Consider the following 26,892-nt stretch of genomic DNA (forward strand, 5'->3'; position numbering starts at 1 on the left):
TAGTCTATTCTTTTTTCAGCCAGTCCTTCCTCAAAAGTGTTTTGTTTTGTGTCTATACTAGATCTACAACCCAAAGAGATCATAAAAAAGGGAAAAGGACCCACATGTTCAAAAATGTTTGTAGCAACACTTTTTGTGAGTTAAGGTCCTGGAAACTGAGTGGGTGCTCATCAGTTGGAGAATGGCTGAACATTTTATGGTATATGAATGTTATGGAATATTATTGTTCTATAAGAAATGACCAGCAGGATGATTTCAGAAAGGCCTGGAGAGACTTACATGATCTGATGCTGAGTGAAATGAGTAGAACCAGGAGATCATTGTACACGGCAACAATAAGATTATATGATGATAAACTGTGATGGACGTGGTTCTTTTCCACAATGAAGTGATTCAATCCAATCCCAAGAGACTTGTGATGGAGAGAGCCATCTGCACCTAGAGAAAGGACAATGGGAACTCAATATGGATCACAACATAGTATTTTCAACTTTTTGTTGTTTTATTGGCTTTTTTCCCTCATTTTTCCTTTTTCATCTAATTTTTCTTGTGTAGCATGAGAAATATGAAAATATGTTTAGAAGAATGGCACATTTTACTTGTTATCTAGGGGAGGGAGTTGGGGGAAAAGGAGGGAGAAAAATTTGGACACAAGGTTTTGCAAGGGTAAATGCCGAAAATAACAAAGAGGTTAGTTTCACTCAATTTCAGAATTTAGGGTGGCTTGCATTTTTGTTTTCCTTCTCAGGTTTTTTTTTTCTTTCTAGATCTGATTTTTCTTGTGCAGCAAGATAACTGTATAAGTGTGTATACATATTTTGGATTTAACATATATTTTAACATATTTAACATGTATTGGTCTACCTGCCATCTAGGGGAGGGGATGGGGGAGGAAGCAGGGAAAATTTGGAACAGAAGGCTTTGCAAGGGTCAATGTTGAAAAATCACTCATGCATATGTTTTGTAAATAAAAAGCTATAATAAAAAGAAAAAATGAAAAAAAGAAAAGGGAATCTTGTTCCTGCAAAAGGTCTATGAAAATGATCTATGAAAAAAATAATTTAGGGAGGAATAATATGTAAGAAGACTGGAAAAGGGGAGGTCAGAGCCTGGGTTATAAAGGGTTCTAAATGCCAAATACAGAATTTTATATTTTGTATTTGTACTGGAGCTTATTGAGTAGAAGAGTGACATAATTAGTCTGATATTTTAAGAGGATCACATGAACAATTATATGGTTGATAGATTGAGGTGGACAGATTCTGGGAGCAGAAAGACCTATCAGTAGGTTATTGCAATAATCCAAGGTTTATGTGATGAGAGCCTGCAGCAGAGTAGTGTATCAGAGGAGAGAAGGGGGCATAAGAGATGCTGCAAGAATAAAATCAAAGGAGGGATGAGAGTTAGAGAGGAGTTGACGATGATACCCAGACTGTGAACCTAGGAAGATTGGGAGATTGATGGTGTCTTTGACAGTGATAGAAACGTCTATAGGGAAAAGGAATTTAATAATAAAAATAAGAGAACTATTTATTCATATCCTCTATTCACATATATTTTGTGGATTGGCTCTTGATTATGTGTATTTCTACTAATGCCTAATATAGCTTAGATATCACACCTTTATCAGAAATAGTTCAGGCAAAGATTTTTCTCCAATTGATAATTGTTAGTTTTATTGTTCTAGATATATTGATTTTACTAATAAAATTTCATGCATCAAAATTATCTAATTTTTGGGATAAATGATTTAATTATTTCACTAAGAATTCTCCTCAAGACAAAGAGGTATGCAGTGGGAAAAGGGAGAGGTAGATGGGGTCAATTATCTGACATTAAAAGAGTTATGAGAGCTTTTTCTGTGGAGGGAAAAATAAGGAAGGTGAAGGGGAGCTTGTGAACCTTACTCTCCTCAGAATTGGCTCAAAGAGGAAATAACATATACACTAAGTTGGATATAGAAATCTATCTTACCATACAGAATAGTAGGAGGGGAAGGGAGTAAAGAAAAGGGAGTATATGAGTGCTGGTAGAAGAAAAGAAAGATTGGGGGAGGTACAAGTCAAAAGCAAAACACTTTTGAGAATGGACAGGGTAAAAGGAGAAAGTAAATAGGATAAACAGGTTAAAAAAAAGGATGGAGAGAAATACATAGTAATCATACCTGTGGGAAAAAAAATTCATGACAAGTTTCTCCAATAAAAACTTCATTTCTAAAATATGTAGAAAAGTGAATAAAATTTGTAGTTTGATTCCTCAATTGATAAAAAAAATGGTCAAAGGATATGAAAAGGAAGTTTTAAGTCAAAGAAATCAAAGCTATCCATAGATGAAAAATGCTCTAAATCACTATTAATTATAAAAATTAATATTAAAACAAACCTGAGCTACCATCTCACACTTATCAGATTGACTGAAAGGACAGAAAAGGAAGATGACAATTTGAGGGGATGAGACACTAATGCACTATTTGTGAAGTTATATATTTATTCAACCATTCTGGAGAGCAATATGGAATTATGCCCAAAGGGCATTAACACTATGCATACCCTTTGACCAAACAATAATACTGTTAGGTCTAGATCCTAAAGAGATTTTAAAAAAGGGAAAGAAACAGGGTCTATTATTTGTAAAAATATTTATAGCAACTTTTTAGTGATGGCAAAGAATTGGAAGTGGAAGGGATGTCCATAAATTGGAGAAAGACTGAATAAGATGTAAATGATTGATGGAATACTATTGTGTTAAAGAAATGTTGAACAGGATGCCCTCTGAAAAACCTGCAAAGATTTACATGAATTGATATAAAATGAAGTGAGCAGAACCAGAAGAACATTGTATATAATAACAACTATATTATGTAATGATCTATTCTCAAAAAAATATATGATCTAAGATAATTCTAAAGGACTCATGATGAAAAATGTTATCCATTTTCAGATAAAGAAGTGGTAGGGTCTGAATGCAGATTGAAGTATACTTTTTTAAAACTTTATTTTTCTGGGCTTTTTCCCCCTGCATTTTCTTTCACAATATGCCCAATGTGAAGTATGTTCTGCATGACTGCAAATGTATTACCTACATAAAGCTGCTTGCCTTGATGAGGAAGGGAAGAGGAAGAATTAAGAGAATTTGAAAGTCAAAAAATTTTAAGGCAAATGTTAAAAATTGTTTTTCCATGTAACACAGAGGGGGAGGAATAAAATATTAAGTAAAAAAGAGAATTCTCTCCCTAAATATAACTGTAGAAAGCACATCTATCCATGGTGCTCTTATTTTGTTTAAATGGCATAACTTTCATATTTAGGCGGATAACTTATTATGACATGGATATGTTATTAAACAAATTTTTTGCCAAACTGCTGTCCAGTTTTACTATTAGTTCTTGTCAAATATACAGTCCTCCTACATGAACTTTCAGTAGCTTATATATTTTAGATAATCAAACACCAGGCTCTCAAATCCAATTCTTTATCATTCCTGTTTACCTACTTTGTTACAATGACCTATGGATTTGATATCTAGTGCTTTATAATGGAGTTTGAGCTCTCAAAGTACTTCCAATTTTTTCAGTGTTTCCTATAAAATTCTAGAATTTTTTTTCCTTCCAAATAAATATTTAGTATCTTTTCTAGCTCTATAAATTAACTTGCTAGTAGTTTGATTGGTATACCACTAACTCTATGAATTCATTTCATCAGTATCATCAATAGTTTAACAATAAATAATAATGTCTCCATTCATTTAACTTTTTCTTCATTTCTATAGGGGTTTTATCATTGTATTAATGTCTTTTGTGTATATTGACAGGTTGGAACCCAAATATTTTTTGTATTTTGTGTTTTCAATAAAATTAGTCTTATTTCTTCTTGGTTTTTGTATTTTCTATTTAGAAAAGGTGACTTTTTTGTGGATTAAAGCCCATTTCTTTATTGAATGAATAATAGTCTCAATTTCTTTTCTGCTTCTGTAAGGTTTCTAGGTAAACCACCATGCCATCTGCAAATAGAGCTAATATCTCTTCTTTGCCAATGAATAGTGAATATATCAAAAAAGAAATCATCAAAATGTGAGTAATTTCATTCTCTTGTGTTACAGTTATCATTGATGTTTTCAGAATTGTACCAAAATAGTGGCAGAGGAATTACCTCTGTATGTACCAGAAATTTTTCTAATGTTTCCCCATTAAGAATTATGCTGGCTGTAGGATGATTTCAGAAAGGCTTGGAGAGGCCTACATGAACTGATGCTAAATGAAATGAGCAGAACCAGGAGATCATCATACATGGCATCAACAAGACTATACAATGATCAATTCTGATGGATGTGGCTCTCTTCAACAATGAGATGATTCAGGCCAGTTCCAACTATTCAGTGATGAAGAGAATCAGATACACCCAGAGAGACAGAGAACTGTGAGAAATGAGTGTGGGCCACAATATAGCATTTCCACTCTTCCTGTTATTGTTTGTTTGCATTTTTGTTTTCCTTCTCAGGTTTTTTTTTTTACCTTCTTTCAATCCGATTTTTCTTGTGCAGCAAGATAACTGTATAAATAAAAAAAAGAAAATTATGCTGGCTTTTGGTTGTATAAGTGTCTTTGTTGTTTTGTTGAAAAATATCTCTTCTGTTTATGGTGTTTTAGAATTTTTTTAAAGCACAAAGAAAATTTGTACTTGGTCTTTTCCCATTGTGTTGAACCATCCTTGCATCCTTGGTATATAACCAACTTGATCAGAGTGAATTTTTTACATGTAAAATAATTTTTTACAGAGCAATAATATTCCATAACCTTCATATACCATAATTTACCCAACCATTCTCCAATTAATGGACATCCATTCATCTTCCAGCTTCTAGCCACTATGAAAAGGGCTGCCACAAACATTTTGGCACATACAGGTCCCTTTCCCTTCTTTAGTATTTCCTTGGGATATAAGCCCAGTAGTAGTATGGCTGGGTCAAAGGGTATGCACATTTTGATAACTTTTTGGGCATAATTCCAGATTGCTCTTCAGAATGGTTGGATTCTTTCACAACTCCACCAACAATGCATCAGTGTCCCAGTTTTCCCACATCCCCTCCAACATTCATCATTATTAGTTCCTGTCATCTTAGCCAATCTGACAGGTGTGTAGTGGTATCTCAGAGTTGTCTTAATTTGCATTTCTCTGATCAATAGTGATTTGGAATACTCTTTCATATGAGTGGAAATAGTTTTAATTTCATGATGATTTCTTTTTTAACACACTCATTATTCTAAATGTCATTGCTAAATGCCTATTTAAGTTTCTATATTTTACTTCTGTTCTCTGCATTAATTATGCTTTCTATTGTTATATAGTTTGCAAAGGATATATTTACTATTTTTGCCTTTGTATTTATAATCTTACATGTAATATCATATGGCCTATTTTAATATAATTATTATATCATACTGAGGATCCAAAATCTTCCCTCCAAACACTTAACTTAAATAACATTATTTTGTGGTACTCTTTGCCAAAAAAGGCCCTCTAGTTCTTATCACAGATAGATATCTATCCCTCATCATACCATGGAAATATCCTTTAACCGTACCTTTCCATTTCCCTTCTAGAGTAAGAGCCTATCCATTCCAATTTGTTTTCTCCATTTCTTTTATCCCATTTCCCCATAATCTCCTTCATTTATTGAAAGACTAAGAAAGATTCTTCTTCCTTCTCTGTGGGCTAGAGATTCTTTTACAGTTTCTCTGTTTCTTGCCTCTTCTCTTCCCATTCAAGTGACTTCCCACTGCATTGCTCCTTCCATAAAAGATTAATTTACTTATAGCAGAACATAAGATGTAGTGCAAAGAATATTAACTCATCTCTTCTTTCCCTGATGATTTTTAAATATCCTGTTTTATCTTTAGCCCCTTAGATCCTTTTTATTTCTTAATGATTCCTCTTTATTCCTCAGTAATTTAAAATAGCCTATAAACATGAAGGAAATTATTTCATTGATTAGTCTTTTCTTAATTATTAATTCATTTGCCTTTTTTGTATTTCTCTATTTTGAAATATTTATAAGTCGAATGTTCTGTTTTCTGTTTTCTTTTTTTCCCCCCAAGAATCAGGTCAAATGATTCAAGCCAGTTTCAACTGTTCAGTGATGAAGAGAGCCATCTATATCCAGAGACAGGACTGGGAACTGAATATGGATCACAGCATAGCATTTTCACTCTTTGTTGTTGTTTGCTTGCATTTTACTTTGCTTCTCTTTTTCTTTTTCTTGTATGGCACAATAATTGCATAAATATGTATACATATATTGGATTTAACATAAATTTTGATCATATTTAACATATACTGAACTACTTGCCATCTAGAGGAGGGCATGAAGGGAAGAGGGGAAGAAATTGGAACACAGGATTTTGCAAGGGCTAATATTGAAGAATTGTCCACTATTTTGAAAAATAAAAAGCTTTAATTTAAAAAAAAAAAGGAATCAGCTCAAATCCCACATCCTTTAGAAAATCTTTTCTGGTCCAATTTGCAGATGCCTTAAGTATCTTCCATATAATCTGTATATATTTAGAAGGTAAACTTCCTAAAAGGGTAGATTATGTTGTTACTTTTAGTATAGTGTCCGTCACAAAGCAAGCATTTAATAAATGCTAGTTTGGCTGACTGGTAAATATCTCAATACTTAGTAGCCATGACCTCCAGTAAATCACTTAATGCTGTTTGCCTCAGTTTCCTCATCTGTAAAATGAGCTGAAGAAGAAAATGGCAAACCACTCCAGTATCTTTGTCAAGAAAACTCCACATTGGGTCTGAATTAGGGCTGAAATGATTACACAATAATAACTAGGATCTTGGGAAGAAAATTGTCAGGGCTAAATTTAAAATTTAGAATTAAAAGAATCAAATTCTGAAAAACAAATTGCCCAGCAAATAACACACATTTCAAAGCTTTCATAGTTTTCAAGTTTCATTCATTAAAATAAATATTGGGAAATATAAGTTTAGTACCATGATTCTCAATTTACATATAAAGAAACTGGGATTATATCCCATTGAATCCTGGAGAAAGTGTTTTTTAAGACATATATTCCAATAATATCAGGTGAGAATTGCTATCTTCCCAGATCATGAATTCAGGATAGAATTATTGCTGTTTTTATTGTTCTTATGACTATTGTTATTCATATTATGATAAAAGGCAGCATGATTTGGTGGAAGGAGTCATGGGCTTGAATTCAGGACAGACTTCTATTTGAAGTCTATTTCTAACAAGCTGTAAGATCATGAAGGAATAGGACACTTATTGCCTCCAAGCTTCAGTTTTCTAACCTATAAATTGAGGCTGTAATACTTATTGTACCTATTTCACAGGGTGCTTGTGAAAGTCACATGATTTAAATTTACGGTGCATAAATATGTAAAATATATGTAGTATAAGCATAAGAATAACTATATAAATGTATATGAGTCATCCTTAACAACAATGTTATTTTTTAAAATGAGAATAATAACAATCGCCTAGAAGAAATAATATAGCTTTCAAAATGGTTTTAGTGTATATAAAGGCAGTGTCTTAAGGCTTGAAGAAATGATTCAGAAAATATAAAACTTAAAACAATATTTCACTATTGGTCCAGTGAAATGGTTATTAGGCCTGAGGAGGAAGCTAATTATCTAAAAGATTGTGTTAAAAGTAAACATGAAAAAAGAAGTAAAAAGAAAAGAAAAAATCATGTAAATGTATGGTGTTTATCACACACATCCTTACCCCCACTTCCTTTCTGAGTAAGATATTCAGCCGAATAGTAGTTTGTTCATTTATTCTTCAAAGCGCTAGATCTTAAATTAGAGGATTTGGATTTGTCATAGTTTTGTAACTTATTATCTAACTTTGAGTAAGTCCCTTAAAATCTGTGGGTCTCATCATTTCCTCATCATTGTAAAATGAGAGGGTTGCATTAAATGGTCTCTCTAAAGTCCTTTCTCCCTCTTAATCCAATAATAATGAGTCAGTGACCTCTAAATTTGCTTCCATCTTCACATCTAATCATAAACCAATCAACAAAGATTGTATTAATTTTAAAATTACTTATTGACATATTTTACATCATTTTTATTTTCTAGTATGTCATAATATTTCCCACACACACTGATAAACACCCATTATAATATTCCTTTAAAAAGAGAAAGGAAGGAAAAGTAGGTCAGCAAAACTAATTGACATTTTTCAAGTCTTGTTGAATATGCAATATTTTAAACCCAGAGTCCTCCATAATTCCCTTTCTGCAAAGAGAGAGAGATTCAACAAGGACTTATTAAATATCTACAATGCTGCAGACACGGTGCTAAGAGCTGATGATAAAAGTACAGAATGAAACCATCCCTACTTAAAAGGCTCTTATATTCTAAAGGGCAAGGTGAAGGATGACAAGAAATTGTTCTTACTGTTCAATCAATTCAGTCATGTCTGACTCTTGGTCATTTGGACTTTCTTGGCAAAGACATTGGAGTGGTTTGCCATTTCTTTCTCCAGAAGTACCTATTTAAATATAAAGTGAATAAATATAAATATTACAAAATAATTAAGTACAAGGTAGTTTGGGAGAGAAGGTACTAGCAGGGAAAGGAAGGTATCATGGAAAAGAAAATGAAATTGAATCTTATAGCAAAAGAAGGACTCCACAAAGTAAAGATAAAAAGAAAATGTATTCTGGGGATGGAGGAAAGCCAGGTAAAAGGAACAGAGATGGGAGATCCTGTGTGCAGAACTTGACTAGCTTACATTACATGGCAGAGGAGAAGGAAAGGATGACCATAAAGGTTAGTTAGAAAGATTGCTTAAGGCCAAAATGTGAAGGGCCAGCTAGCTGGTGCAGTGGCAGAGGGCCAAACATGGAGTCAGGAAAATTCATTTTCCTGAGTTCAAATCTAGATCCAGATATTTACTAAGTACATGACCCTGGATAAGTCACTTAATCCAGTTTGCCTCAGTTTCCTCATCTGTAAAATGAGCTGGAGAAGAAAATGGCAAACCACTTTAGTGGTATCTTTGCCAAGAAAATCCCAAATACAATCGTAGAGGTGTGAAGAGCTTTCACATAGATGGTGCGATGGATGGAGTATTGTCTCAAGAGTCAGGAAGACCAGAGTCCAAATCATTCCTCAGATACTTTATTAGCTGCATGACCCTCAGCAGCTCATTTGAGTTCCCTAATCTTAGTTTCTTCATCTGTAAAAAGGGAATATAATAGGATTTATCTCACAGGATTGTTGTGAGGATTAAACGAAATATCTGTGTATCACTTTGCAAACCTTAAGACATACAAATGCTTTTATCTTCATATTTATTTCTTTTTTATATTTATTCCTAATAACATCTGATTCTCATAACCCCATGTTGGAGATAGTATTATATTGCTGGTACATGTTATTATTCCCATTTTTCAGTTGAGGAAACTATAGGTCCATAGGGCTAAATAACATGTCCAAATTTGCATAGCTAATATGTGGTGGAACCATGACTTAAACCAAAATTTCAGTGGGTTTATTTATTTTTGTGTAACTCTTTCCACAACAGCCCAAATAAATAATAATGAAGGGAAATACAGCAGAGGACCTTGATTCAAATCTTACCTATAATGCTTACTACTTGCATTATCATTTGCATGTCACTTAATTTCATTAGGGTCTCAGTTTCCTCTTCTGCAAAATGAAGAAGTTGGAACTACATTTCCTCTAAGGACCCTTTAAGCTTAAGGTCCATGATCTTGTGAATCCTACTTTTGTTTGTTTGGTTTTAAAGTTTTATTACTTCTTTTCTTATTTCTCGAATCTGATAGTCTATCTTTTTGGTCTTTTTATTACTTTTTTTTTTTTTACTTTAAAAAACTGAGTTCCAAATTCTTTCCTTCCCTCCCATCCACTAAAAAGGCAAGTGATATTATATCAATTATACATATAAAATCATACAAAAACATTTCCATATTAGCCATATCACAACAAAAAAAGAAAATGAGAAAATGGTTAACTCAATTTGCCTTCAGTTCACTTCTTTCTCTCAAAGTGGGTAGCACTTTTTATCATGAATCTTTTAGAACTGTGTTAGATCATTGTATAAATCACAATAATTAAGTCTTTTACAATTGATCATTATTATAATACTGCTGTTAATGTGTGTGAATGATCTCTTCGTTTTGCTTATTTCCCTAGGTATCAGTTCACATAAGTCTTTCTATGATTTTTAAAAAACATTTCTTATAGCACAGTAGTACTCTATCACAATCATAAGCTACAATTTGTTTAGTGATTCTCCAGATGATAGGCTGTCCTTCCAATTCTTTGCCACCACAAAGAGCTGTTACAAATATTTTTGAACATATGGGCCTTTCCCTTTTTCTTTCATATCTGGAGTATAAACCCAGTAGTGATATTTCTAGGTCGGTGTGCACAGAAAATGGAAAAGTTCCAAATTGCTCTACAGAATGATTGGATCCATTCCCAACTTTGCCAGCAGTTCATTAGAGTTCCTAGTTTCCTTCATCCCCTCTAGCTTTTATCATTTCTGATATGTGTGAGATGGTGTTTCAGAATTGTTTTAATTTGTATTTCTTTAATCAACACTGGTTTAAAGCATTTTTATATGACTATATATAGCTTTGATTTCTTCTTTTGAAAACTGACTGTTTATATTTGACTATTTTCATTCTGCTATTCACTTCTGCTTTAAGGATGAGTTCATCCTATTCACATCACAGTTATAATAAATGTGTATTTTCCTCCCTCTTATTTTTTCTACTTATTCTTCCCTCTTTCTGTCTCTCTTTACCCTGTCCCTTCTCAAAAGTCTGTTTTGTTTCTGACCATTGCCTCCCTTAATTTGCTCTACTACCTTTGATCATCACCTCCCCTTTTTCTTATTTCCTTTGTCTAAATCCTTGTTTGGGCAAGATAGATTTCTTTACGTAACTGAGTGTGTGTGTGTACATATATACACGTATATGTATATATACATATATGTATATGTGTACATACATAGATGTATATATCTGTGTGTATGTATATTCTTCCTTCTTTGAACCAATTTTCATGAGAATGCAGTTCAATCACTGTCTCCCACATACACCATCATTTTATTCCATTGTAAAAGCTTTTCCTTGCATGCCTTTTTTTATCAGTTATTTTTTCCTACATTATCTCTCCCTTTCCCCTTTTCCCATTGCACTCCTTCTTTGTCACCATTTCATTTTTTTAGATCCTAACATAATTTTCTTTTATCACTCTCATTTCTCTTCCCAATTTTTCTTCTACCTCTTATTTGATTTTTAAAATCCCTTATTAAGCTCTCCTAGGAATTCTTGTTGGGCTTATGTTTAATTCATATATTTCTTTAACATCATTATCTTGATTTGTCTTGATCTTCCCTGTTACTATGGTAACTTTTAATGGTCAGGATCTCTTTTTGCATTTGATTATTTTCCCAGCCTACTTATTGACTTTTAACTTTATGTTAAAGTTGGGCTCTGCTTACATGGTGGAGGCAGTGCTATCCCAAGCTGCAGGTTTTTCATGCTGCTATTTTCAGAATTAATTTGGGGAGACAGTTCAGTACTTCCAAAGTGGTATGAGCTAAGGAGAGCTGTAGGCATTGTTCTGTGCTCTGGTTTTTAGACAGGCAGAGACCTTGTTCCCCTACACCCAAAAGGGCTAGCCCTCTTAACCTTGGAATTGAGACTAGGGTCCCTGCTCCCCTGCAGCTCCATACATCAGTCTCTTTTCTGCCTTGGAACTTAGACCCTTGCTTCCTTGTGGATGACTGAAAGCTCTCTTGTACATCCTGGAACCATGATCAGAACCCCTGTCTCTCTGTGGTCCAAACATAGGTTTTGTATTTATATAGGCAATGCAAAAGGGCTCCCAACTATCTCTTTCTGACCAGTTATCTAAACTCCTTACAGTCTGTGGGCTGAGAGTTCCCAAAACTGACACTACCATTGATCAAGAACCTCCAAGGTCTGATGCCGGTATTGCCTTGATAGGCCCAGTGACCACCATAGTGTGATAAACCTTACGAAGCTATCTTAGGGCTAAAAAATTATTTCACCTTGACCTTCAGTTGGTTTTTCCACTCCAAAATTTGATTTCAGGCACTATTTTAAAGTTGTCTAAAAGGGAATTCAGGAGCAATTATGCTACTCCCCTAGCCCTTCTAATTCTCTTTTCATATTTTTTTTCATATCACTCTCATTTCTTTCCCCAATTTTTCCTCTACCACATATATTTCTTTAAATTTTTCCAAGAATTCTTGTTGGCTTGTATCCAATTAACATATTTCTTTGAGGCTTTGGATGTAGCTGTTTCTAAATTCTTTTTTGTTGTTTATTTATTTTTCCCAGACTATTTCTTCATTTTGAACTTTATGTTAAAATTGGGCTTTGTTCACTCGATCATGGGAAGGCACTGTGCTGAGCTTATTCTGAGAGTCCAAAAGTTTTCAGTTTCAAGGTGGTGTGATCCAGGGAAAGACATAGTCACTGCTCTCCTGATTTCACTCTGATGTTAACCCAGGAAGGGTCTCTGTTCTTCTGCAGTCACAAGTTCTTCTTAGTCCTGGAACTTTGACCAGATTCCCTGATTTTCTGCAGCAACAGGTGTTAATACTCCTCTCTGCCTTGGAACTGCAACCCAGAATTGAATGTGGGCAATAAAGTTGTCAATCAGGGCCAACTGCACCCAGCACCAGACAAAAGTCCTTTGTAATCTCTTTCTGACTAATTACCCTACCCTCTTGCCATCTCCCAAAAGTTCTTCTGCAACTGTTACAAATGCTCAAAAGCCTGTTCTTATCCCTGGGCTCTAGGCTGGCCCCCACCCCAAGCTGGTCTCCTAAATTGTCTTAGGCTGGGAAAATGTCTCACTTTGACCTATGGCTGGCTCTACAACTCCAAAATTCTAATCTAGGCATTATTTTAAATTTGTTTGCAAGGGAATGTTGGGAGAGTACAGCTGGGTTACTACTTCTACTCTGACACTTCTGTTCTCTGTTCATTTTTATTATTTCAATTAACAGTCATTCCCTTAGATCTCTCCCCTCTGACCTCTGACATTCTAAGACAACAAGAAATAATAAAAACAAAATCAAAAGAAGGGGGAAAAAGAGAATATGAAACATTTCATCAGAAAAACTGACCTGGAGAACAGATTGAAGGGAAATAATATCAGAGTAGTTGCCTGAAAATTATGGTTAAAAAAAAAAGAACCTTGATATGATATTACAATAAATTATCAAGGAAAATTGTTCTGAAGTTGTAGAATAGGAAGTCAAAGCAGAAATAGAAAAAAATCATCTGGTCACCACCTGAAAGAGATTTCAGGAAGAAAACTTACAGGAATATCATAGTCAAGTTTCAAAGCTCCCAGGTAAAAGAGAAAATATTGGAAACAACGCGCAAAAATATATAAATATTATGTAGCTACAATAAGGAATACGCAATATCTAGCAGCTACTATGTTGAAGAATTGTAGTACTTGGAATGCTATATTTTATAGAGCAAGAGAACTGAAATTATGACAAAGGGTAACCAACCCAGCAAAGTTAAGTATAATACTGAATGGGCAAAAAAAAAAAAAAAAAAAAAAGGGATATTTAATGAACCAAAAGACTTTCAATTATTTGTGACAAAAACAGCTAAACATAATGGAAAATTCAATATCTAAGATTCAGGAGAAATATAAGGTAAACAATAAAGACCAATTATAAGGGACTCAATAAGATCAAATTGTTTATTTCTTATATGTGAAAGTATTATCCACTTTTATGATTATTATCATTATTTGAATAATTTGAAAGAAAGACTCTGGCTAAGCTAAATATGATGGGTGATTCTAAAAACATAAAACTGTGCAGGGAAATATTAAAAAGGAATAATTATACAAATGAGGCATAAAAGGAAAAATTGATAGAGAAGAAGCTAGTAGGGGGCAGAGAGTGCTAGAACTTTACTCTCGTCAGGAATGGTTAAAGAGGGAGCAACATATATATTTAGAAGGGGATAAAAATCTAAATTCATTAAGAAATAAGAGAACAAGGAGATGAGCTTGGGGGGATATGGGAAATAATCTTGGAATGGTGAATAAAGTAAGAAAGAGAAAGGCAAGGTAGTGCTAGAAATTAATGAGAAGAGTAAGGAAGGGATAGAAATAGGTTGAGAAAGATAGTGAGGAAAAATGGGAAGGAAGAAAATACAAGTCATTATTGGTTAGAATGTAACTGGGATAAATTTACCCATAAAATCAAAACTTACAGCAGATTAAAAATTTTAATTCAACAATATGTTGCTTTCATAAAATGCTATAAAATGAAAGATACATACAAAAATAAAATGAAGATTAGGAGTAGAATTTGTTATATAAAAAAAGCAGGGATAGTAATCATGAAACAAGATAAAATTAAAGCTAAAATAGATTTAATAAAAAAAGGGAATATGGTAAAACTATGGAGAAAAATAGTATTTGATATTGTTTTTGACCATTTAAATTAACTACAAGTATAAAATACCTGAGAATATATTTGCTAAAACATACAGAAGAATTATATGAACATAAATATAAAATACTTTTTATATAAATAAAGTTAGATCTGCATAATTGAAGTGATATCTATTGTTCATGACTAGGTAAGGCCAACATTAAGAAAAAATGACAAATGCCATCCCAATTAAATTACTAAAAAAAAGTATCTTACTAAATATAGGGAAAAAATTATAACAGTTCATTTGGAAGAACAAAAGGTTAGGAACTTCAAAGGGAAATTTAGGGGAAAAGGGAGGGAGGGGAAAGATGTAAAAGGAGCAAAATCAGTAGTATAAGACCTTAAATTATTATAAGGTGAGAGCATTGTTGAAGTATAAAATGGATAATTTTGATTATTTTAAATTAAAATTTTCTTATATGCAAAGCCACCTATGTACCAGAAAAATAGGAAATTACTAAAAGAGGTAAAGGATTGGAATGAAGGATTAAGGGAAACTTTCTATATAAAGTATTTTAGTTGGAATCTAAAGGAAGTCAAGGAGGTCAGCTAAGGAGAGCATCCAGGTACAGTGAAAATGCCTTGAGTTCAGCTCTTGTTTGATGAAGAGCCAAAAGGCCATTGGATCAGAGTACAGGGTGAGGAATAAAGTATAAAGAGATTGCAAAGGAAGATGGAGGCTAGGTTGTGAATGATTTTGAATTTTGTATTTGCTCCTGGAGTTAAAAAGGCACTGGAGATTACACTTAACTCTTATAAAGTCTTTTCTAATTGCTTGCTTGTGCTTACCATTTTATTTTTCCTTTTATTTCCATGTTTGTATTTCAAAGTTTCTAGTCACCTCCAGTCTCTTTATCTGGAATGCTTCGAAATCTTCTATTTCATTAAAAATCTATTTTCCTCAGTTATCCCTTCGGACTTTCCCCACTGCAGTTAATTAGTTTTATCTCAGCTTGGCATAAGAAAATAAATGGGAATTTTTGGGGAGTTTCTCAGGGCCATCAGATAACACAGAAAAAAATTAGAAACTCAGAAATACATTTGTGTACATGTAGGTGTGTGTGTGTGTGTGTGTGTGTGTGTGTGTGTGTTTTGCTTTTGGGAGATTATATTTCTTACTTTCCACTTCTTTTTTGAGTTAGCTGCTAAATTTTGTATGATATTGACTGTTACGTTTCAGTACTTGATCTCTTTTTTTTAGGCTGCTTAAAATACTTTTTTTTTTTTAATTTGACAAAGAAATTCTGGTTTTATCTACAATATTCCTGAGAATTTTCATTTTGAGATTTCTTGCAGGAGATAGACTGGTAGATTCTTTCTAGTTTCACTTTGCCTTCTAGTTCCATGAGATCTGGCAGTTTTCTTACATGAGTTCTTAAAATGATATACAAGTTTGGTTTTTTTTGTTGTTGTTTTTGTTTTTTGCTGTTGTTGTTGTTCTGGCTATCAGGTGGTTTTTATGATTCTTAAATTCTCTCTCCTTGATCTGTTTTCCAGGTTAGTGGTTTTTGTTATGAGATACCTTATATCTTACATTTTATTTTAGTTTTTTAATCTGATCTTATGGAATCATTAACTTCACTTTGGTCTATTTAAGTTTTCAGGGAGTCTTTTACTTGGGCAAGGTCTTGTACCTCTTGTTCGAAGCTATTTATCCCTTTCCAAGTATAATTTCCAGAGCTTTCATTTCATTTGTAATATATCTTAAATTCAATTGTTAAAATTCATGTCATTTCCTTTTGGAATTCCAATTGATCTCATGATGGAGCTTTTCTTGCATTTATTTTCCTCTCTGGGTTTGTCTGACCTCATAATAGCTCTTTATTACTTTTTGCTAAATCATTCTTATAACTATCTGTTCTAGATAACTCTTGAGTTTCTGGCCTAGCTGGGATCTCTGTAGACTGATCCTGGAATCCAGGACTTACTGGGAAATCTTTACTCCCATTCTGTTCTAAGAAGAGACTGAATGAATGGATGATCTGTTCAGGGTGGACCCCCACCCTCACTAAGGCTTTAGCTGCTGAATCTCTGTTCTGAGACCCACTGAATTTCCCATACTGCTGGCCCAACTTGGGGCTCTGGGCCTCTGGAGACCCTTGAGGGTCCATAAGTGCCCTCAGTGGTAACCTCACTCAGAGTTAACTATTCTCATTACCTTATGCAGGAACTTCCAAAATAGCCTGCTGTGGGTCTGCCTCTGTCTCACCATTCCTGGGCATCCTTCATTCATCCACAAAGCTTATCCTAAATCACAGGTCCAACCATGTCACCTGTCTTATTCGCTAAACTCCAGTGGTTCCCTCTAGCTTCCAGAATCAATTTAATTACTTCTTTTAAAGGTGATGATGGCTTTGGGAATTCAGGTAACAGAATTCTCTCATCCAAGAGTATCTGCTTATATAGCAGTTCTCTAGGGAAATTTGAATTGAGTTTATTTACTAGTATTCTTTTTGATTTCTGAGTTGAGTATAAGCCTGGATTCCCTCAGGCAATGGAAGAAAAAGTCAAGGTGGGGTGGGGGCTTCTGAGTTTAGGGTCTATTTAATCTTGTGTTTTGCAGTTTGCACTCCTATACTGACACCTTGTCTGTTGGGAGTTGCCCTTTCTCTGGAGATTATAATAAATCCTTTTTTTTGCTCTCTGATCCAGTACTGTTCCACGATAAAACAATGCATCTTTTGCCTCCAGAATTTTCTGTGACTGTACCCATGCCTGGATTCTTTCCCTCCTCATTTCTGCCTCCTGTCTTCCCTAGATTCCTTCAAATGCCAATTAAAGTCCCATTTTTCATAAGCCATTCCCAAACCTTTCTAATTCCCTTCCTTTCAATTCCTTTTTTTGGAGGATAAAATTTTTAATTTAAGCTTACTTCCAATTTATCCTGTAGTTTATTTCCACATATGTTTTTGCTTATTGTCTCCTCCATTAGATTATGAGCTCTTTGAGAGCTTTTTGCCTTATTGTAGCCCCAATGCTTGGCACAGTGCCTGATACATAATAGGCGTGCAATGAAATTGGGATAGCAATTCCTAGCTGGAAAAAACATATGACAAATTCAACAATGGGCACTCTCTTTGCCAAAAGGCAAGTTTATTTAAGGGAATAGGTTACAGACACAAGTAGGAGGTAAAGTGGGCATCAAGAGTGGCAAGCATGAAATAAAGTTAGGAAAGTATATAGTTAACAGGAGAAAAGACAAGTTTCTCAGGGGAACTCACAATTTAACCTGAAGAAAGGAAATACTCCATAAGATGGGAATAAACCACTTACTGGCAGATTAAACTGACCAGAGTTAGCAGAAAAGTACCATTAAAGGTAAGGCACTATGAGGGAGAGAAAGAATTCTTCATAGTGGGCTTAGAATTAGAATTAGCAAATATCTTCTTCAAAGGGAAGTAACAAATTAGGAAAATATTTTTACAGTTAAAGGTTCTGATAAAGGTCTCATTTCCAAAATATATAGAGAACTGACCCTAATTTATAAGAAACCAAACCATTCTCCAATTGATAAATGATCAAAGGATATGAACAATTTTTAGATGATGAAATTGAAACTATATCCACTCATATGAAAGTGTTCCAAATCACTACTGATCAGAGAAATGCAAATTAAGACAACTCTGAGATATCACTACACACCTGTCAGATTGGCTAAGATGACAGGAACAAATAATGATGAATGTTGGAGGGGCTGTGGGAAAACTGGGATACTGTCAGGCCATTCTGGAGAGCAATCTGGAACTACACCCAAAAAGTTATCAAAATGTGCATACCCTTTGACCGGGCAGTGCTACTACTGGGCTTATATCCCAAAGAAATACTAAACAAGGGAAAGGGACCTGTATGTGCCAGAATTTTTGTGGCAGCCCTTTGTGTAATGGTTAGAAACTAGAAAATGAATGGATGTCCATCAATTGGAGAATGGTTGGATAACTTGTGGTATATGAAGGTTATGGAATATTATTGCTCTGTAAGAAATGACCAGCAGGATGAATTCAGAGAGGCTTGGAGAGACTTACATGAACTGATGCTGAGTGAAACGAGCAGAACCAGAAGATCACTATACACTTCAACAACAATACTGTATGAGGATGTATTCTGGTGGAAGTGGATATCTTCAACATAAAGAAGACCCAACTCACTTCCAGCTGATCAATGATGGACAGAAATAACTACACCCAGAGAAGGAACACTGGGAAGTGAATGTAAATTGTTAGCATTACTGTCTATCTACCCAGGTTACTTACACCTTCGGAATCCAATTCTTAACGTGCAACAAGAAAATTGGATTTACACACATATATTGTATCTAGGTTATACTGTAATACATGTAAAATGTATGGGATTGCCTGTCATCTAGGGGAGGGAGTAGAGGGAGGGAGGGATAATTTGGAAAAATGAATACCAGGGATAATGTTGTAAAAAAAAAAAAAAAAACTACTCATGCATATGTACTGTCAAAAAAATTTTTATAATTATAAAATTAATTTTTAACAATATCTTCTTTATAACCAGATCTTTTATAGTGAAAGATATTTGCTAAGTTTTATTCAACTTTATTAATTAACCTTATTTAAGCCCCTTAGTTAATTTATAGTTATATTTAATATATTATATTTATATTTAATGTATTTATTATTTTATATTTAATATATATTTATATTAAATTATTTTATATTTAATTTATATTTATTATATATTTATAGTTAATATATTATATTTATATCTTGTTTTTATTTAATTTATATTTATTTTTTATTTAACATATTTATTTATATTTAATTTATTTTTATAGTTTATATATTATTTTTATTTAATTTATATTTAATATATTTTATTCATATTTAATTTATTTATATTTAATAGTTATATTTATTTGTATTTATATTTAATTTATTTTTATATTTTATATATTAATTTTATTTAATTTATATTTAATATATTTTATTCATATTTAATTTATTTATATTTAATAGTTATATTTATTTGTATTTATATTATAATTATACTTAAATATATTAAATAAAATTTAATAATTTAACTTTATTGAAGCCCTTTATTTAAGGCCTAAGTCTTCCCAGAAGCAGAGACTTGAGCTAGAAGTAATGCACCTGGCAGACCAGGTCTCAGACCTGTCTAAAGATATGCTGATCAATGTCTCAAAGGTTGTTTAAAGATGCACAGAGGTTTGAGGGATAGAGAAAGGAGGTCCATGTGCACAATCACAATTACTCTATACAATTGGATATTGGGGAATTGGTTTTATCTGATAATAGAGAAATGGGCTTCTTCCTGACAGAGGAAGATAATCAATTCAATAATATCAATAATCAATTCGATAATCAATAATCATTTATTTATTATAATAAGTACTTATTGATTGACTAGATGTGAGTCCTTGCTTTAGGACCCTGTGGAAGATCCCATTTCCCACTTCCTCTGCTGGTCCTCATGGGGACTAAGTCCATGATCAAGTACCCAAAGGTTTCCCTGAACTCATCCATCAACCAATATGTCTCTCCAGATAGATCAGTACAAAGTAAATACTCTCCTGATCCAAAGCCAGTCCTTCCATGGGCTTACACAAAGGTCAAAAATACAACCCATTATAGTTATTGATGTTTCTTTCCACTTTAAAACATCCAGTGCTATATTAAACCCATAACTTTTACAAATTGTATTTCAGGGGTGTATTGTTTGGGACTCAGCTCTATTCTAACTGAGTTAATTTAAAATGTTTTCTCCCAAAAGGCCAATTCCCTTCCCAACTTTGATTTCTGCCTCAGACTGTATTATAATCATGGGTTTACTCTGTTGTTTGCTAGCTACCATCTCCCCAGTGAAAGCTATCTCTTTCAAAAATTCCCCGAGGCAAAAAAACAAACAAACAAATTAAAAAAAAAAAACCAAAAAAACTCCTTAATTTGAGAGAAATACGGAAGGATTCTAAACCAGTTTTGCAAATATCATTTTTGTTTTTCCCTTCTCTCAGGCTCCCTACTTTCCAGTTGAAAAGAAAAAACTAAAAACAACCAAAAAAAACCCCCAAAAAACCCAAACCAAACAAACCAACCTTTGATTCTCCAATCCCTAGGAAGCATCTCATTGTAGTTGTGGGTGGTGAATACATTCTTTTCTTTACAAACAACAAAAGGGTTACTGTGTAAGGCAACCAAAGAGGAAAAAATGCAAATTAGACTCTGGGTGTGATTGACTCCCCAGGCTTCGGCCTAAAGTGCTAACTTGGCTTTTTCTCTTGGGGCCCAATCTCTTGTTTTCTATTGTGCATACCTAGGTAGTAAAAGTCACCGCATCAAAGGGCGGGCATTGAAGCAAATCCCAGAGTCACCCTTAGGTCTGTCACAGTTCATTTCTCCAGTGAGGCAAAAAAGCTGGGCATAGTACTCATTTACTAAGTCAGTCAATTGACTCAGTGGCAAAAGTGAGGAGGGAGTGAATTTTAGGAATGGAGTAAAAGTCACATACAACTAAAATTCATGCATTTTTAAAGTGAAAGTCAATTCCTACTTGTACCAGCAGGCTGACCCCAGAGGTCAGTTACTTCTTCCCTTTGGGTTCTGGGGACAACGCTAAGAAACTGCAAGATAGCAATCAATAATGAACAAGGGAAGCCGATCAACTGGCTATTAAGAATTTCTTAGTTTTTAGACATGAGCACAAGAATATTTGGTACAAAAACATCTGCAAACTTGGGGCACATTCTCCAACAACTTTATATGGCTCTCGGAGGAAAGAGGGCTCAAGCTTAGAATATATATGGCAAAGGGGTAAACTACTGGTGCCTAGTTTTAGAAACCCTATTCTCCTTTTTCCTGAGTCTTCATGTTTCCTTTAATTATATTTCTTTCTAATGGGTTCCTTGTGGAGCCCTTAAAACTGCCTTTCTTCCATATTGCCAGTTCTATTTTGGCTCCTTATGTGGATATTAACATTCTGGGTTCACTGCTAGGGGTGCCTATAAGAAATATAGATTTTTCTGACCTTTTGAAGTTCAGAAGGCCATCCTCCGGCAGAAAGAAGCTCTTTTCCTCCCCCTCAAGCATCTTCCTCTCAGGCTCTGGGCCAGAACTGTTTCTAAATATACAAATGAAGAGATAGGAGAAAACATCCATAACCTATCTCTTCCTGGAGAGTCCTCGGGTGTTAGATTTTTTTTTTTTTTAATGTATCAGTCAGTTGCACGAATATATTTTTTTTCAAGAATTACATAATTCTTGAGTTATATAATGATGAGGTCCTGAATAGTGTGTTGGAGGGAGAGAAACTAAAAAACTGATCCCTGAGGCAGGAAGGGAGAAGGCTCAGATAGAGATTGGTTTAGCTCCATAGTCCACCCTCTGGGGAGGTCATTCAGTCTGAAATCCAAGTTATATCAAACCCCTGAGACCCACCCCCTGTAGAGATCTCCAGCAGTGTCACATTGCCAGGCCCTGTCAGAAATCCCAGTCATGTCCCTGAGGTTAAATTTTCCCTATAAAATCTACTTATGGGCCGTCCCATGGCTGCTGCCTTCCTTTGGGTCAGTCCTCTAAGGCACTCTGCCTCTGGGTGTCTTTCCCCTTCCCTTCCCCCATGCCCATGGTCTCTCCCCTAACTCCACTAGGTTTCCCAACCCCACTTCTCCTCCTTACAACTAACTCTTTTAAGGGGCTAAGTCCCTTTCAGGATTTAGCTGACATGCCCACACTTCATAGGATGTTCCCTTTCTCCTGGATAATTGTGATTTCCACTGAGGTACTTGTCTTTATATGCTTTTCCACTCTATTTCATATTTACCATTTCGATATCTATTGCATCTCTTCATTTTGTCTGTAATTTATTCCCCAAAATTAATATAATATTTATAAAAATTATTATTCAATAATAATAAAATAAATAATAAAAATAAATACAATAATTTTTATAATAATAATGGTAATAAAATAAAACCTTTTGCCAAAGAGAATGGCCATTGTGAATTCTTCAATAACTTCAGTTCTTCATTTTGGTCCTTGAACCGCATCATATAAGATGACCCTGAAAGAGGGTCAGGAAGAGATATATATGGGATACTATCATGATTCGAGAAACAGAAAATATCTACAAAAGGTTGTTTTTAAAGTTAACTAACTACCTGTGTAATATGGTAGCTCTGCCTCCTTGAGCCTCACCTGTAAAACGAGTTAGTTAATACGGATGATCTCTTGGGCCTCCGCCAGCTCTAGGTTATTCTGTGAAGTTAGCAGATTGTTTGAGGGCAACACAGCTTCCTTGTGTTGGTCATGTTGTTAGGGATTCCTCAGAGAGGAATCTGGAAGCCTGTGACCTTATATACTTAAGTGACTAGGAATCTATGTCAACAACCTAAGCAAAAAATTTTTCAATATCTTTTAAGAAAAAGAAATAAACTAAGGTGAAGGCCTTAGAAAAAGCTAGCCCAATTTACATGGCAGGGACCTAGGAAATATAGATCTTAACATAGGTAGCTAATTAAATTCAAAATTATATTTAAAAATATATATATTAAATTAATTAAATTCAAAATTATAAGTGTCAAAGGGGCTCAAGAAATAAAGGGCTTTAAGAAATATAAACAGGGAGGGTCTGTGGGAAGAGGGATAGAACATGGGGATAGAACAGAGGGATAGACTGGAGTAGGAAGTATTGCCTTCCTTATGAGAATAGGCCTGAATAGAATAGAATGCTACATAATGGAGGGGATTGTGAGAGTGGGTTTTGGATGGAAGTAAAACTAAGGAACTTTTCAACCCTACTATTCATAAAACAGAAGAGCTTCTCTGGTTTTCCTCTTCATACCAGTTACATCTTTTCCAGTTTCTTCTTCTGACCTGAAATCTCTTAGAGTTATAAAATATAGGATGAAAATGTACTTTGGAAGACTAAAAATAATAAAATAGTAAATTTTTAAAAATACAAACACACAAATGGGAATCACCAGTTATCCTCAACTTGAAAAGGTTGATTTAAAAAGTATGTTAAAAAAAGAAAAGGAATACCCAACTCCATGAAATATTCATATAGCACAGTTAACATACAGAGGATAGAGACAGTCAGGGACATTGTATCACATATTCCACAATCCCCCTCTTTCTCAGTCCTATGAGGGAGGGGATTACAGAGTCAGAATGTAGGAGTAAAGTTTGCAAGGAAGAGGGAAAAGAAAGAAAAGATAAAGTGGAAAAAAAGAGATGGATCTAGCAGGTGTTTTAGTTGGACTATAGTATATATAGTATAGTATGGACTATATAGTATATATATTATAGTGTAACATATTATTCCAATAAACTAATATTGGAAATTAGAACATATAATAATTTTTCTCAAATTAGAGGTGAAGAGAGAAGATTAAAACAGAAAAGCTAATGAATAGGTTATGGCTCTGAATGTAATGGAATACTATTGTTCTATAAGAAAGAGGTGATTTCAAAAAAGCCTAGAAAGACTTACCTGCTGAGTGAAGCAAGCAGAACCAGGAAAGCATTGTGTACAGCAACAGCAAGACTGTGTGATTGATCAACTCTGGTAGATTTAGTTCTTCTGAGCAATTCAGTGATCCAAGGCAATTTCAATAAACTTTTGATGGAAAATGCCATCTGCATCCAGAAAGAGAACTACGGAGACTGAATGTGGATCAAAGCATACTATTTTCACCATTTTTTTTCCTTTTGCTCTATTTTTTTTTCTCTCATGATTTTTCCCTTTTGTTCTGATTTTTCTTTCCCAACATGACTAATATGGAAATATGTTAAAAATAAATGTACAATGTATACATATATTGTATTTAATTTGTGCTTTAACAAATTTAACATGTATTGGTCAACCTACCATGGCAGGGGGGAGGGGAGGAGGGAAAAAATTAGAACAAAAGGTTTGGCAATTGTCAATGCTGTAAAATTACCCATGCATACATATATCCAGTAAATAAAAAAGTATAAAATTAAAAAAATTAATGTTCAAGTATAATTCTATCAGAGTGCTTGTTTGGAATGGGGGGATATGGGAGGGAGAGAGAAAAAAATTGGAACTCAAAATCTTATAAAAATTAAAATTGAAAACCATCTTTACATGTAAATGGAAAAATAATATACTACTAAAAAAAAACCAAAGTAGCAAAAATCACAGAACCAGGAGTCAGTAAAACCTAAGTTAAAATCTAGTTTTTGCTATTTTAAATTCGTGACCCCAAGCAAACCATTTAACCTTGTCTATTTCATTTTCCTCAATTGCAAAATGAGATTAGTAATAGCACCTACTTCCCAGAGCTATCAAGAGGATAAAATGACCTAATATTTGTAAAGTGTTTTATAAACTATAAAGCGCTACATAAATGCTAGCTAGCTATTATCATTAACAGGTTAAGGAAGATGTGGCCAAACGTCTTTGGCTTCCCTACCCGTTTATTGGTAAAGTGCCTTCTATATTTTGTGAGCCCAATCATTAATAAATAATCATGGAATGAGGGAACAATGGTGGAACACATTCAGGAAAAGCAAATAGAGAAATTATTTTGATGAACAGACACTTTGAGATGTTTCTCTGATGGGAAGCCATATGCTGAAAATAACATCATTTTATCTCCTAATTCTTTCAGTTGCAAAGTGAGTTAAGTCATAATCCTATTCTGCTCAAGCAGCATTTACCAGCTTGCTGACTCTGCAGGGAGCCCAGATCAACAGAAAATACAGCTAGTACTGCCAAAGAGATGACAGTAATAAAAGTAGATGACATTTATGTGGCGTTTTAAAATTTTACATTCTCTCATTTAATCTTCACAATAAATCAACAAGGTAAGTAAATATATGTATCATAATTCCCATTTTACTGAAAAAAAATCAGAAATTGAGAGGTGACCCAGTAAGTATCAGAATCAGAACTTTAATCCTGGTCTTCTTATGTAAACTCAATGCTATTTTCTCTACTATAAACTCCTGTCACCGTTGGGTATTTTGGTTTGTGCTTGGTTCAACTTCTGAGGTCAAGCTTCTGTGGCTAACTGGTACATCCATCACAAATACTTCCAGGAGTTAAGAAATTAAGCAGGAAAAAGAGGTAAAGGCAAGAGAGGCCGTTTTCTTGTTTCAAACAAATCCACAAAGACAGAGATAGAAAACCAGCCTTTGATATGACTGAAAAACCACATGAGAGTGTTGAGGGAGCAGATTTCCAGATAGATCTTTCCCCTTGGATAAGCAGACTTGCCTCTTTCTCCCTCCGTTCCTTATCCTTGTCCCCCACTGACAGGTTCTCGGGGTTGGAAGGAGTCTAGAAATCATATACCCCCCCTGTATCCGGAAAGGTCATCAAATCTATTCCCCCAACCTTCCCAACCCAGGATCACCCGACCCAGACTGGATTCCCTCCAATGAGCAAAACCCACCACGGTGCAGATACTGTGGTACCATGGAAAGAACATTGGTCTGTGCTAGAACACTTGGGTTCAATTTTGCTGCTGATTTGGAGAAATCACTTAACCTTCCTGAAAATCCATTTTCTCATCCCACTTGGATTTAATGACTTCTAAGGTCCTTTCCAAAAATATGGTAATGCTCTCACAATCTCCCAAAGCTAGCCTATTCAATTTCTGCACAGCTGGTTTTTTTTGTTTTTGTTTTCTTTTTCTTTTTTTTTTTTTTTTTTAATTGAAATCTTTTCCTCAGTGAAGTATCATTACAGGGTTGGTTGGGTTCTAAGAAGTTGGAATGACCTCATCTTGCAGATGAGACCCGAGGGGTGAAGTTGGTGAAGTAGAATAATAATGTTCAGAAAACTTTTCACTGAACCATACCATTAGCTCCTAGTTCTGCCTTTGGGGTCCAAACGGAAGTCTAGTCTTTTTCGAGTAACATCGCACCGGGTTTTTCCAATCTTATCAGGCTTGGATGCCTTCCTTCAATTTGTCCCATCCCCCTTAACCTGTTATCCAGAATAGCTAGCATGTAGATAGCACTTTACCGGTTTGCAAAGCAATTTATAAAGTACAGGCAAAAGAGAAATTGAGTCGTTGACTAATACAGTAACCAACTACTAAACTGTTCTCCAAAGTTCTCAACCAATTAAATAAAACCCCAAAAAGAGTATTCTCTCCCTGCCCTAAGGCTCGAGCCCTACTGCGGTTGCCCCCCACCCCCCACCCCCCACCTTTGGCCAGCACGCGGGTTCGGAGAGGGCCCGGAGGGTTGGTTTTTGGTGGCTGTGGCCCGAGCCACTGCTGCTGCTGCAGCTGGCCCCCTCCCCCTCACGGGCAGCACGCGGAGATGGAGAGGGCCCGGAGGGATGATTTCCCGGCCGCTGCTTCGGGCTCAGCAGCAGGAGCACGACGTGCGGCTGCCTCCGCCGCTGCGGCTGCGGTTA

The 26,892-nt window shown here is 34.7% G+C and overlaps 1 long non-coding RNA gene across 2 annotated transcripts; it reads right to left on the reverse strand.

Moving 5' to 3' along the window:
* On the reverse strand, window positions 1–26,626 carry LOC141539543 (uncharacterized). Of its 2 annotated transcripts, XR_012481325.1 has the most exons (5): window positions 22,655–26,626; window positions 22,471–22,557; window positions 21,523–21,615; window positions 20,594–20,679; window positions 1–438 (listed from the first exon to the last, which is right to left on the reverse strand). It is a non-coding gene; the product is annotated as an uncharacterized LOC141539543 (long non-coding RNA). The 2 variants fall into 2 exon arrangements; XR_012481324.1 differs by having other exon boundaries at window positions 22,471–26,626.
* Between the last annotated feature and the right edge of the window lie 266 nt (window positions 26,627–26,892).

This window comes from Sminthopsis crassicaudata, chromosome 4, assembly GCF_048593235.1.
Source record: "Sminthopsis crassicaudata isolate SCR6 chromosome 4, ASM4859323v1, whole genome shotgun sequence".
Classification (NCBI taxonomy): domain Eukaryota; kingdom Metazoa; phylum Chordata; class Mammalia; order Dasyuromorphia; family Dasyuridae; genus Sminthopsis; species Sminthopsis crassicaudata.